We start from the raw sequence: 15,787 nt of genomic DNA on the forward strand, positions 1-15,787 counted from the left end.
AAATATGTGTATAACTTAATATATATACTATATATATGTATATATATGTACTATATACTATATATACTTATATATAGGTATAACTTAATATATATACTATATATACATATATACTATATATACTATATATACTTAATATATATACTAAATATATGTATAACTTAATATATATACTATATATATATTAAGTTATACATATATATATATAACTTACATATACTTATATATATGTATAACTTAATATATATATATACTTATATACTATATATACTTATATATATATATAACTTAATATATATACTATATATATGTATAACTTAATATATATACTAAATATATGTATAACTTAATATATATACATATATACTATATATACTATATATACTTAATATATATACTAAATATGTGTATAACTTAATAAATATACTATATATATGTATATATATGTACTATATACTATATATACTTATATATAGGTATAACTTAATATATATACTATATATACATATATACTATATATACTATATATACTTAATATATATACTAAATATATGTATAACTTAATATATATACTATATATATATTAAGTTATACATATATATATATAACTTACATATACTTATATATATGTATAACTTAATATATATATACTTATATAGTATATAAGTATATATATATTAAGTTATACATATATATAAGTATATAAGTTATACATATATATATATAACTTAATATATATACTATATATATGTATAACTTAATATATATACTATATATATGTATAACTTAATATATATACTAAATATATGTATAACTTAATATATATACATATATACTATATATATATATATACTTAATATATATACTAAATATGTGTTTTACTATATATACTTAATATATATACTAAATATATGTATAACTTTAAATTTTTTATAAAAGTTACTCTTTTAATTGATTATAATTTCAAAAAGAGTTTACTGCTCTAGTTGATAGCGGAGCAGATTTAAGTTGTATCCAAGAAGGATTAATACCTTCAAAATATTTTGAAAAAACTACTCATAGTTTAAGGTCTGCTAGTGGCCAAAAAATGGGTATTACTTATAAACTACCCAAAGCTTATATTTGCCAAGACAAGGTTTGTATTCCTGAAACATTTGTGTTGGTAAAAAATATTTTCAAACCAAGTTATTTTGGGTACTCCATTTATCCATAAATTATTTCCTATTCAGTGGATGGATGATAAAGGTTTTATAGGAACCTATGATAATAAACCTATCAAATTCGAGTTTATAACTGAACCTTTTTCAAGGATTTTAAATGAAATCAAAGATAAGCTGATGAATAAACATCAGCAAATCAATTTTCTTAAACAAGAAATCTATACACTTCAAATTGAAGATATTTTGCAAAATCCTAAATTACGAGGATAAAATTGAGTTGATAAAAAATCAATTTTCTCTACAAATATGTAGTGATCATCCTAATGCTTTTGGGATAGGAAAAGACATATTGTTACTCTTCCATATGAAGAATCTTTTTACGAAAATAATATTCCTACCAAAGCAAGACCATGTCAAATGAATTCCGAATATTTGGAATTATGTAAAAATGAGATTTCGTCTTTATTGCACAAAGGTCTTATCAGATCTTCGAAATCTCCATGGTCATGCACAGCTTTCTATGTTAATAAACATGCTGAACAGGAACGAGGAGTTCCAAGATTGGTAATAAATTATAAACCCCTTAATAAGGTTTTAAAATGGATTAGATATCCCATTCCTAATAAGAAGGATTTATTAGATCGCCTTCATAATGCGATTATATTTTCTAAATTTGATTTAAAATCAGGTTATTGGCAAATCCAAATAGCCGAAGCAGATAAATACAAAACTGCTTTTAATGTTCCAATAGGGCAATTTGAATGGAATGTTATGCCTTTTGGACTGAAGAATGCCCCTTCAGAATTTCAAAAGATTATGAATGATATTTTTATGGCTTATAGCAATTTTATCATTGTTTATATTGATGATATTTTAGTATTTTCAAATACTATCGAAATGCATTTTAAACATCTTGATATATTCAAGAAAATTATTATTCAAAATGGCCTAGTTATATCTAAGCCAAAAATGTCGCTTTTCCAAACAAAGGTCAGGTTTCTTGGACATAATATTGAAAAAGGAAAAATTGTCCCTATCAATAGAAGTATAGAATTTGCTTCTAAATTTCCTGATATTATTACTGATAAAACCCAACTTCAAAGATTTCTTGGAAGTTTAAATTATATTTCGCCATTTTATAAAAACTTGGCAAAAGATACATCTATTCTATATGATAGATTAAAAAAGATTCCAAAACCTTGGACTGATGCTCATACGCAAGCAGTTCAAAAAATCAAGGGAAAAGTTAATAATCTTCCTTGTCTTACTTTAGCCAATCTAGTTGGCAAAAAATTATTAAACCGATGCCTCGATATTGGCTATGGAGGAATACTTAAACAAAATTTCTCCAAATGATAAACAAGAATATTTAGTCCAATTTTATTCTGGCAAATGGAATAATAGCCAAAAGAACTACGCCACTGTAGCAAAAGAAATCCTTGCTATAGTTAAGTGTGTTCTTAAATTTCAAGGTGATTTATATAATCAAAAGTTTTTAATTAAAACAACGCAAGCAAGAAAAATTTATGTTTAATAAAGACTGCAAACATGATGTTTCTAAACAAATGTTTGCCAGATTATGTTGAAAGCTTTAATAAAGCTCTTTTATATGAAAATCCTAATAGGAAACATTCATGGTTTATAAAAATTTGTGCCAATGTTTATAAACAGGGCATACCAAATTGGTTTTATCAATGGTGGATTCATTATGGTCCAACAGTGAAATCTTTACCAAACCCTTTAAAGGTTTATATACCGAATGGGTTGATGTTTCTCCAAAAATAATAGATTTGGAAAATAATATTACTTTCTCGAGGAAATTTCTAATATGTATTTCTTCATTGAATTCTCTATTCCATGGATTATGAAATGGACGATTGAAGTGGGTTATACCCCGCAAAATATGCCTTGTTAAACAATTTTTTATACAAAATTAGGAAAAAATTATTACAAAAATCAAAAGATGGAACTATTCGGGACGATTTGATAAATCAAATTAAAACAACCATTGCACAATATAAGGACTCCTCGACTCAAGGACAAAGGAAGTACCCGGTGCATTTGAGCAAATTGCTCGAAAAATCCAATTGAAAAAAGGACTAATTCCACCGAAACTGACTCATAGCCCGATACATGGAGGAATTTAAGTCTAATATAATGCGGCATCTTAATATGGAAGCTATTTAGGACACATCAATGAGCGTCATTTCGGTCATACCAACGATAATGAAGAAGAAGATGAAGAAGACTATAATAATCGGGTCTTAGCGGGGAGAATCTCGAGTCCAAAATACGGAGGACTATGAAAAATTTTGCGGCCAATTCCTTGCCAAGAGGAAGCATCTTCCATTTCAAGAAAAGACAAGGGCAAGTCACGAGATGAAGTGATTGGTGGGGCCGCCACTAGGCGGCTACTTCCATAAAGTAGGAATGTTTTTATAAAAGCGACTTTAATAATTAAAGTTGAAATTATTAGGATTTGCTTTTACTTTCGGCTACTTTTTGGCCGACTTTGCTTTTCTTTACTTTTACTTTTTTATCTGGCCATCATGTTGTCGGCCATTTGCTTTTTAATTTTGTTGTTTTGTACTTCTGATCCGTTATATAAGGATCAAACTTCTCAGTTGAGAGGCAAGTCTTGGATCCCCCAAGCACGAGCTCTCTACCACTCTCCTCTGTAAAAACTTTCTCTAATAAATAAAAAGTTTGTTTGTTCATATAAATCTTCTCCTGCTGAGCACAACCTCCATCTTTAAGGTATAAATTTTATTTTTTCTTTTATTTACTTTATTTTATAATTTAAGTTCATGTTTAGCCTTATAGGCTAAATACTCCGTTGAATTACGTCACACTAGACTACTAAGATCATGGTAATAATGCTCTAATGCATCATGATCATGCCAAAACATGATGTTCAAGGTTAGGTGAGATTGACCCAAAGGATTGTTCAAAACCGGGCGGTGGTCCCATTTTCCCGCCCACTTAGCCGAGGGATGGCGTTTAAGGGCATGTTTGGACTTGTTACGCAAGAACAACCCCAACGCCAGGGTCAATAGCCTAGTAAAGCAACATGCTACCTAGATGGCATCATGTGGCGGCGCGATCCTACATGTATGTATTCTACTTAATATATATACTAAATATGTGTTTTACTATATATACTTAATATATATACTAAATATATGTATAACTTAATATATATACTATATATATATTAAGTTATACATATATATGTATAACTTACATATACTTATATATATGTATAACTTAATATATATACTATATATATATGTATAACTTAATATATATACTAAATATATGTATAACTTAATATATATACATATATACTATATATACTATATATACTTAATATATATACTAAATATGTGTATAACTTAATATATATACTATATATATGTATATATATGTACTATATACTATATATACTTATATATAGGTATAACTTAATATATATACTATATATACATATATACTATTTATACTTAATATATATACTAAATATATGTATAACTTAATATATATACTATATATACTTACTTATATACTATATATACTTATATATAGTATATACTATATATACTTATATATGTTTAAGTATACTATATAACTTAATATACTTATAAGTATATTCTTAGTATATTTTAGGTATATTCCTAACTTAATAAAAGTAAAAATATGAACACAAGTAAATAGAAGTAAGCTCAATGAGCCATATTTTTATTCATTCTTGGATAACATTTATTTGCAAGTTGTATTTTTTTTTAACTTGCAAATAATACATGAGTTGTACAAAAATAGTAGAATAATAAAATCACCAATTCTTAAAATCTCTAATTCTTCCCCTATTAGCATTACAAAAAAGAAACGCAACAGCATTTCTAACTTTTTGAACAGAATCATCAAAATGCTCAAGACCATCTTTAACAATTAAATTTAAAATGTGACAACTACATCTTACATGAAAAATATTTTTTAGAGGAGGGTTTATTTCTTTTTTTAAAAGACCAAGCTGCCTTTGTATTATTAGAAGCATTATCTAAAGCAATACAAAGTGTTTTTCTATAAATGTTAAAAAATCTCATAATAGTAGACATTGAATCGGCTAAAAATTTTCCATCGTGACGACCTTTTCCTTCGTCATATAAAAAAGCTATAATTCTTTTTTGCATAACCCGAATATCATCAACCCAATGACATGTAATAGCAAAAAAATCTAAATGGTTAATACTAAGACACAAATCAGCGGTAAGACAAACATTACAATTTAAAGAATTAAATACGTGGCGCAAATAAAATCTATATTTTTTAAACAAATCTATAACATCGGCTCTACAAGTACTTCTAGGAATACCCTCAAATAACGGATTATAACAACGTTGAATGTAAGTAACAAACCCCAAACCCGAGGGAAAGGAAAATGGTAAACAATCATAAGCTACCATTTTAGCTATTTCTACGCGTTCTTTTTTCTTGTCATACTTAAAATTTCTACCGGTTCGTGGGTCTATCGTCATTTGAATCCCCCCACATTTGAACCCGTTTGCTCTCCCCAAGCATCCATATGTTTGGTTCTCATATGAGAATTTAGTGTACCCGTTCCACCATCCTTACCAGTTCCTTGCTTAAAACTAAATACTTGTCCACATATGTTGCATGTAGCTGATTGGCTTTCCCTATTCTTAGTCATAAATTTCCAAATTTTACCTGTTGGCTTACGAGTTCTAGGCGGTTTGTCTTGTGCATGTGATAGTGCAGGACATGTATCTCCTATGGGATTTTCAGGGGGTTGTGTTTCATCATCATCATTTAAGTCTTCATTAAAAGTGTCGGTAAAATGTTGTTGCATTGCCTCATGACCTAAAAGTGGATTATTTCCACCAACATCAATACCTACATTAGGTGTTTCTTCCACAAATGTTTCCTCATTAAGCGCACCCACTAACAATACGACTACTACTACGGCACCACGTCTTAATCTCTTTGACATTATTAAATAGAATTAATTTAAATCACAATCAAATAAATCACAAGAAAATAAATTACAACAAATTAAATTGCGTAAATTAAATTGCTAGAATTAAATTGCGAAAAATAAAGATAGAGTTGGAACGAAGGTACCAAATTGCGTAAATTATTGGAGTTATTCACGTCTGAAGGGTTTCGTTATATATAGCAATTTGATTTACAAACTTTTTGATAATTGTCTTTCAATCTGGAAGTTTTATTCTTTTGTGAACCGTATTAGTCAAAATAGGAATTCGGTACGTGGACGAGTACGCACTCGGAGACGGTAGGTGGCATTTCGAGTCTAGTCAAATTTAACTCACAGAAATATCTCCGGTCAGAGTTCAAGGCCGTAGTTGGGTAACATATATATTTCAGATATGATTTGAGTTGATTGTAAACCTGGTACAACACTGATAATTTGCCTCGCCCCGGGATAAAGTAACCGGTAGCTCGTCCGTGACCAGTTGCAATAAGCTTCGGAGGTAACTGGCCCTAGAAATTCTTGATTCACTTTAGCAGTTACACATCGATGTACGTAACGGCTTTAACGTGCAGATAATGATCATTATGAGGGGATGGATACACGGAATATTATATAAGCACTCAGTTTGTAACAAGCATACAAGCTCTGACTTTTCCGATGATGTTATACCTGACAGTTCCGCCGGAGACAATTTATTTAATAAGATCTTCTTTATTCTTTCTGCTTTACAATTTGTTACTTATTACTTATTAGCTTAATTTTCGTTACAAGACCGTCCTTAAGCATCAAGAAGTTGATATTTCATCATTATAATTTGTGTGTATCCTCAACTAGGGGTGGGCATAAACACCGAAAATCGAAAAACCGGACCGAACCGAATTAATTCGGTTTTTCGGTTTCGGTTTTTCGGTTCGGTTTTCGGTTTTTTTAAATAACAATTTTGGTGTTCGGTTCCGGTTCACCGGTTTTTCGGTTAAACCGAATTTTTTTTTTTTTTTTGAAAATTTACTACATGAATACAATTTTTTTTTTTGGGAAAAAAACATAAGTAGACAATAATATTATAATATTTACATACTCTTAGCAACTAAATGTTATTAAACATTACATGACAAGTTAAATGTTTTATAGTAAATCAAATTGCTATATATAACGAAACCCTTCGGACGTGAATAACTCCAATACCTATTTGTTGTTCATAGTATAGCGCTTTTATACAATTTCATACTTCCTCCTTATTCGCAAGATTTTTTTCCAGCTTTTTTTCTTACCTTTTCTACTTCCTCCTTATTCTCAACTTCTTTCATTGTTCCATAAAAAATAAAATCTCAGTTTTCATTTAACACTATAGGATATTGAATACAAGTATACTAATAATTTGAGTGTTGATTTTTATTATATATTGTATAATAAAAATGTTATACATAGAATAATATTCATATAATTTGTTTCACCTATTATAATAAATTAGATATAACTCACATAATTTAATTATACACTATATAAAATTTTATATACCTCGTATGATTTTATTATACGTTGTATAATACATTATATTTTGTATATAGAAGATATTATCTTGTATGTGTGGATGATCACTATGGTTGGATTCTAAAGTCATCAAACCTTCAAACATTTAGTCTAGCGTAAACCTCCGTAACTCGAAGCAATCAAGAAGGAAAAATGAAAATAAATGGAGAGATGTGTAATTGCTAAAAAAAACCGAATTAAAAAACCGAAACCGAACCGAACCGAACTAATTCGGTGCGGTGTTCGGTGTCCACTTTCAAAAAACCGAAACCGAAAAACCGAACCGAACTTTGAAAAAACCGAACCGAAAAATCGAACGCCCACCCCTATCCTCAACCTTCAAATGTAAATTCAATTGTTAAATATCATAAGTTACAGATTTAGGTAAACATGAACCTTGCTATTTACAACCACATATAGCAGATATGATAAATTATTCGCATTCGTTATTTATATCAAATCAAATAATTTAATCTTAACCGTTAAAAATTAAAATGAAAATAGCATTACTTAACCATACATGTTAAGTGAAAAATGTTTGTATGAAAGTGGGTACTTCACATCACTGATTTAACGTAAACATCTAATTCGTGTAAATTTTTGCCGAAGGATACGTGATGCCCATGAAGGAGAACGAACCGATGAGGGCGCGGATAACAGAGAAGGACTGATAATTCTAGGCTGACAATAACTTCTTAAAAAGAGGTACACCTTAAACGAATTCCACATTAGAAAATGTGAGAGGAAATGAAGATCAGCTTTACAAGACATTCCAATACTAGTTCTCCTGATAACCGCTCTTTTAGGTTCGATAATATGATGTTTAGTGTAAAGGGCAATCCGTAAAACTTGGCGGGCCAAAACAAATAATACGTGTACGAGCTTACATCACGATAGGATATTACCAGGTATCGAAACACAAGCTACAAGATTAAATTAAGAAAAGGACTACGTAAGAAAAGCTAAGCATATAGTAATAATCCTGCATTAAGTTGAAGATATATGTTTGTTCAACTACACGATAGATTATTTAATACTAAAACTGATGTGGACGAGCAGTGGTTTGCGTTAGATGAAATAAATTAAGTTGTTGCCGTAAAGCAATATATCCAACATCATCCGCATGCTTATCTTGGAGTTTAATCTTTCTGAAAGCACACAAAAAAAAGAGTAAGGTTAATAAAACATTCAAAATTCAAGTAAGTCAATAAAACTATTTTTAATGTCGTCTAGTTTTTAAAATAATTTTTTAAATTTTTATTTCATTCTTACAAAACCTAAAAAGGAAGTGCATAATTCTTTTGACCTATTTCTGAAACAATTTAATAGGCGTTTGGACAATATTTGATTGAATATTTTAAGAGATAATATTTGAAATTAAAGTTGAAAAAAAGTATTTCCAAAGTTGAACGACAAACCCGCTATGCTGGTCAGTTAGAGCCATTTTTGTCCAAGAGATGTCAATCTCTTTATTGAAAATTTATATGGTACAATTAGGTAAAATAATTTTTTTATATATATATATTTTTTTTGAGTATTGATTTTTTAATATTTTGACCTTTTTTTAATAAAATTTATGATCCGCTACCTGGTACTGGTGGTGGAATTTGCTATTATCTGAACACTACCAAGTTCCCATGCTCTTATCAATGATTCAAATGATTATATAGGCAGGTTTGAGAAGGAACATATCATATGCAGTATTCTGTAATTATGTTATAGAATAAGTCCATATGAGGAAATATAATTTTCCCAATCTAGCTAAACCACTTTGTGTATCTGTCAGGAGTTCATTTGAACCAAAAAGGGAAAATGAAAAAAGTCAATAGCCAGCTGGTGCTTGCTTAGCTTACGGTGTAATTCTATCTGTCTTTTCTCTTTCAAAAACTACGGAAAGGGTCCAAAAATACCCTTAACGTATGAGAAATGATTTATAAATACTCTTCATCCATCTATTGATCTAAAAATATCCCTTCATCCACCTATTTGATCAAAAAATACCCCCAACCTATTTTTTTGGTTCAAAAATAGCCCTCAAACTAACACCCTAATTTTGATAGTATTTTTTCAATTTTAAAATGCCACGTGGCTTGTTTTGGTTGGACACATATATTATTTAATTTAAAAATTAAACCCCACCCATTTAATCTAACCCATTTCGTAACAAGTTCAATCACTACGGTTTTCATAATTAAATTTATTTGACAGTGAATTTTGAGAAACATACTAGTCATTTCTTCACAAAAACATAAACAAGCTCAGACAAAAGAAGATGGCGATCCAGCAGCCATTGGCACCAAAACAAAGAAGAAACATCCTATCCCAGCAGCCATTGGTGCACCGAAACAAGGAGGAAACATGTTCTGTTCAATGTTGCACTATAAGAATTGACTATCTATCTCTCTCTCTTATCTCTCAGTACTCTCTCTGTATTCTTGAGCCATAGAGCTTGAACTTGTTACAAAATGGGTTAGATTAAATGGGTGGGGTTTAATTTTTTAAATTAAATAATAGATGTGTCCAATCAAAACAAATCACGCGGCATTTTAAAATTGAAAAAAATACCATCAAAATTAGGGTATTAGTTTGAGGGGTATTCTTGAGCCAAAAAATAGGTTGGGGGTATTTTTGGACCAAATAGGTGGATGGAGGGGTATTTTTGGACCAATAAATGGATGGAGGTATTTGTGAGTCATTTCCCATGCGTTAGGAGTATTTTTGGACCTTTTCCGTAAAAACTAATCCAAAAAACCTTCATATATACTAGAGTATTATACTGGAAAGTTAATTCAATTTCTTTTATTAGTCGCACTATAAGTTCTGTGCATTGGAAATATAAGAAATATTTACTCAATCGAGGTCCTTATTAGGTAGTAATTACAAGTAAATTTCTTGATAAATATTACTCCCTCCGGATCAAAAAAAGAGTCCACTTAGCCATTTGCACACCCCTTAAGAAAATACTAACTTCTAGACAAAAATAGTCAATTTGATTAAACTATCCCTGATTAAATAGGCATTAGGATTTGATTATATAACACTTAATAGGGGCAAATATAAAAAAACAAGGTTAATTCTTTCTTCATTTGCTAAGTGAACTCTTTTTTTTATCCAAGAAAAAAAGGCTAAGTGGACTCTTTTTTTGATCTGGAGGGAGTAATTGATAATTTGGTAAAAATGGTAATCATTCTGCTATCACAAGTTAAAATTAAGTAATTGTGTGTATACATAACATAAATCCTTGGAAAGACAGTGAAGGGATCAGAAGAACCAGTTTGGACAGTAATTGAAGCAGAAAAAAAAAAAAAAAAAAAAAAAAAGAGTATTTGAATTTGCATTTGAAGTTGAAAAAAAGTATTTGAAAATTAAAATTATAGTAGAGCTGGAATTTCAATTGGAGAAAAATAAGTTTGATGTGTAGTGAGTGAAAATCATTATCTTGTTTAGAGTACTACCCAAATCAGGTTTTTCAATTTCAAATTCTATGTTTTAAGATAAACTTGAAAAGGTAAACAAAGTTAAAAATTATCTAAAATTAGTGTTTACATCAAATTAAATCAATATATACAAGGATGGAGTCTTACTATAATTATTACTTATCATGATTAAGTGATCAATATGTATTTTTACATTAATTTTTATTATTTCCTTTAAATTACTTAATTTAGTATAAATATAGAGTGATTAGAGCTAAAATTGAAGCCTTAGAGCCTGTTTGGATTGGCTTATAAGTTGCTTATAAGCTGTTTTCAGCTTTTTTGAGTGTTTGGTAAATTTAAAAGTCATTTTATGTATAAAATAAGCTCAAAAAATTAATTGAGCTCATTTGACTTAAACATTTTATCTAAAGTTACATATAAGCAAAAAAAATAAGTTAGACTACCCCAACTTATTTTTAGCTTATGTTCGCAAAATTATAGGCATATGCAAGCCCATCCAAACAGGCTATTAATCAATTAGTAGAGACCTCCACCTACTAGTGGCGCCAAGAGGCAAGTGTGTGATTTGAGTGATCACATGGAAGCTTAGCCAGAGCACAGTTAATAATACTCCTCAAATTGAATATATTAAAACACAGAAAATTGAGTTAGTATGATTTAGATGTAGTGAAGGGACACAATCTGTAATTAGTGTGAAGGGACGCAATCAGTAATTAGTTTACTTCAAGGTAAAGATTTCTTTTTCACCTTTTAGTTTAGCAAAAAAGTAGTTGATGCGATAGTTGTTTAGTAAATGATTTTTTTTACATAATTTTTCTTGCAATATATATATACACAGACAGAGAGAGAGAGAGAGAGAGAGAGATATTAATTGACCACAGTTTAGCTGAACCAACTGAAAATCTTATAAGAAAATATTAGACTACAGATTGGGTCATTGAACTTCTGCCCCTATTTTGTGGGAGTTAATTTCCTGGATGGTCCCCCAAGTTTAGAAAATTTCCTACAGAAATTACTTTTATTTCATCTGGGACAATAAAGTTACTTAAGTATCACTATTTTCCTCAAAAAGTACCTAACACCTCACAAGACTCCTTCTCTCCTAGTTGACATGCCACGTCATTAAAGCCCCATATTCTTTAATAGGAGTAATAGACTTATTAAACTCATCAAACTCATTTAATCAAATTGATATTTTATATCCAATCAAATATGAACCAGTTAAAAAGCAGCAAAGGAACAAACTAGCATGTAATCTAAATGAATCAGAATTAAAAGATGATTTTTTCAAATCTATAGATAAGTTTTAGAAATTAAAATTAAAATATAAAAAAATTGAATTTGAGTTACTTTAGAGCTTTAGTTTAATATATTGCTATATATTAACATGACAAGTTGGAATATATATATCATAACATGAAATAAATTAAGAATATATTATATGTCATATAAGACTAATAATATAATATTTCAAAATAAAAAACAAGATTAATAATATAATATTTTAAAATAAGTATTATAGTAATGAACATTCTATACCTTTTGCCTGAGAAATAAAAAGACCTCGATGGTATGGAAATGGAAAAGCCAAAAATTACACACTACATATATAAGAATAAAACAATTAAAAATATAGAGGAAAAATTTACATTAACTTTATTTTTTTTAAATATACGATTTAAATAGATATTTTAAAAGTTAAATTGATACGAATGTAATCTTTGTGTTATCTATGCAATTTTGTTTTAATGTGGCAAGAATATGTTGTTTAATGTGAAAAAAATATGTTATTTAAAAAAACTTGAATTTGAATAGAAAGATTAAATTACTTGATTTTTAATTTACATTGAAAGATAATATATTTTAATCAAGATTAAAAAAATAGATTTGAAAAAGTGAATAAAAAGTATGGTGGGATTCTTTTGCCACTTTTTAACCAGGTCGTATTTAATGGGGTATAAAGTATGAATTTGGTTAAATGAGCTTGATGAGCTAAATATGTCTATTATTAAAATAAAAAATAGGGCTTTAGTGACATGATATCCCAGCTAGGAGAGAATGAGACTTTTGTGTTTTTTGGTACTTTTTGAGGAAAATAGTGATACTTGAGTGACTTTATTGTCCTAAATGAAACAAAAATATTTTTGTAGGAAATTCCCTAAACTTGGGTGACCATCCAAGGAATTAACTGATTTTGTGGTGGTCTTTAATTTTTGCCCGTCATAACAAATAACTTTCTTGTGGGCATAAATATATATTTCCGTATTAGCCCACAACTTATGTGGAGCACCTTTTGTCCTTAAAAACTTATGTCCCACTACGCGGACAAAAAATTAAGACCAGCCCATTTGAAGGGCAAATCGTGCAATTTCTTTTATAAAAGAATTATAGTCGTTAGACGACAGTCTAATTTTTTATCAATATTAATGGCTATATATAATTGTACAATTTTCCCGAAAAGAGAAAGTTTTAAATAATAGCCTAAAAATGGACATTTGTGTAAACCGTCCAAGTTTTTAGTCAATATCTCCTTCGACTCGTTTTATGATAGCGATCAACATAATCAATGACATATATCATTCAATTTGCCAAAAAATAAATTGTTACTTTTTTTTTTTTTTTTGGTCGAAAAGCAAGTAAACGCTTAAAACATTAGTACACACTACGTTTGATTTATTTCCTTGTTCCGTCAGCATGTTTGGCTGCGAATCTTATACTACTAGTATAAGTTCGACTCCTAAGTTTCTTATTTCTCACAGTTAAAGTAATGGAAAATGTAATTGTCATGTTATAGAGTGGTTGATAAGCATACGTATCAAAATGTACACGTATCATAGTGTGTGGTATGCATATCAAGAAAGGATTTAGATTTTGACTTTAGAGTATAAACAAGGTTTGCCGCAGATTATAACACAGGCCAAATTTTTGAATAAAGTAAGTAGAAAGAAACATCTCTTGAATGTGACTTGTTAATGAAAGGTGGGTGTAATGCCATCCTACAATGAACTGGCCTGAAAATAATCCGAAACATGGTTGTCAACTTGTCATGACATATCTCAGTAGTGGATCGGTTACGGTTTGACCTAAATTCAGTAATTTTTATAAATATTTGACTACGTATTTATAAATATTATACTAAATACTTCATTTATAAATATTTAACTGTGAACACAATTGTTATTATGTTATTCTTGAATTCATTGTAGAACTCATAAACTTCAAGAGTTAAAAGCTTATATGATCACTCAACTTTGGGTAATTGGCCAGCATAGTCATTCAAGCTTGTTTTGTCTTTCAAAAGTCACTCAACTTCGGGTAAGTGACCTCTATAATCACTCAAGTTTGTTTTGTCTTCTAAATGTCAGTCAATTTTGGGTAATATGAACTTTCAGTTGTTATTGCTGACAATTAGGCTAATTGAGTTTATTGGCTCACTTGTTTAATTTGATAGAATTTTATATTCTTAGAATAGTTTTTATTATTATTTACACTACTAGAAACAAAGGGTTTTTCCACCGGCATTCAGTGAGAAATTTGTGCTATAAAACATGATTTTTCCACCTCATTCCCACCGAACTAGCTCGCTGGAAAAACATATGGTAGGAAACAGGTTCCCATTGAAGCGCTGGGAAACTTCATAGTATTTTTGTGTGAAAACACTACTATTTAGATTTTTTCCATCGACATTTAGTGGGAAATAGCCACTGAACATTTTTCGATAGGAAATTCAGTGGGAAAATGGAGAACTTTTAGTTGTGGTATGCCGTGTAATATTACTTGAGATATATTGTCTAAGTTCACTTTTTGTATGTATTAATGATGAATGATATCCTAAACTTTAGTATTAAATGCACCAATTATGATGAACTGGATCCTAAATAAATAAATTTAATTATTAATTTTAATTTTTTAAGATATTTTAATAAAATATAACTGCCACGTCACTAAATATGTACATGAAATTATATTTCGGGCTAAAATGATTATGGAGGCCAATTACCCAAAGTTGAATGACTATAGAGGCAATCACCCAAAGTTGAGTGATTTTTGGAAAGACAAAACAAACTTAAGTGACTTTTGAAAGACAAAACAAAATTGAGTGACTTTTGAAAAACAAAACAAAGTTGAGTGACTATGATGGCCAATTATCCAAAGTTGGGTGATCATATAAGCTTTTAACTCTAAACTTCAAATTTTAGAACCACCTCTTCTGTAATAGTGCTAGTTTTATCTATTAAAATTTTATTGATCATGAGACATTTTCTGCTACTATAATTTAGCAAGAACAACATTATCAGACCAATTGCTTGTTTATCACACAATTCATCGAAAGCTTGGTTTGCAATTCAGACAGCAGCCAATATGATTTATTTGTTTGTTGTACTCCACGAAGTTGATCTATGTATAATAAAGAATAGAAAATAGAAAGGAATAGAGAGGGTACCATTCCATGTGTCAGGTAGGACATTAGTTTTTAATATTTTTTGGACTATTAATGACTTTGTCTGATTACTAGCTAGTCATGTTCTTCATTAGATTAATCTCCAAATATGACAACTAATAAGCTTTATTTAAGGCATAATTTAGTAGATAAGGTTGAATCATTTCTAACAGCTCTAGTTTAAAAGTAATTACACAATTTAATA

Source organism: Lycium ferocissimum, chromosome 8 (assembly GCF_029784015.1).
Source record: "Lycium ferocissimum isolate CSIRO_LF1 chromosome 8, AGI_CSIRO_Lferr_CH_V1, whole genome shotgun sequence".
NCBI lineage: Eukaryota > Viridiplantae > Streptophyta > Magnoliopsida > Solanales > Solanaceae > Lycium > Lycium ferocissimum.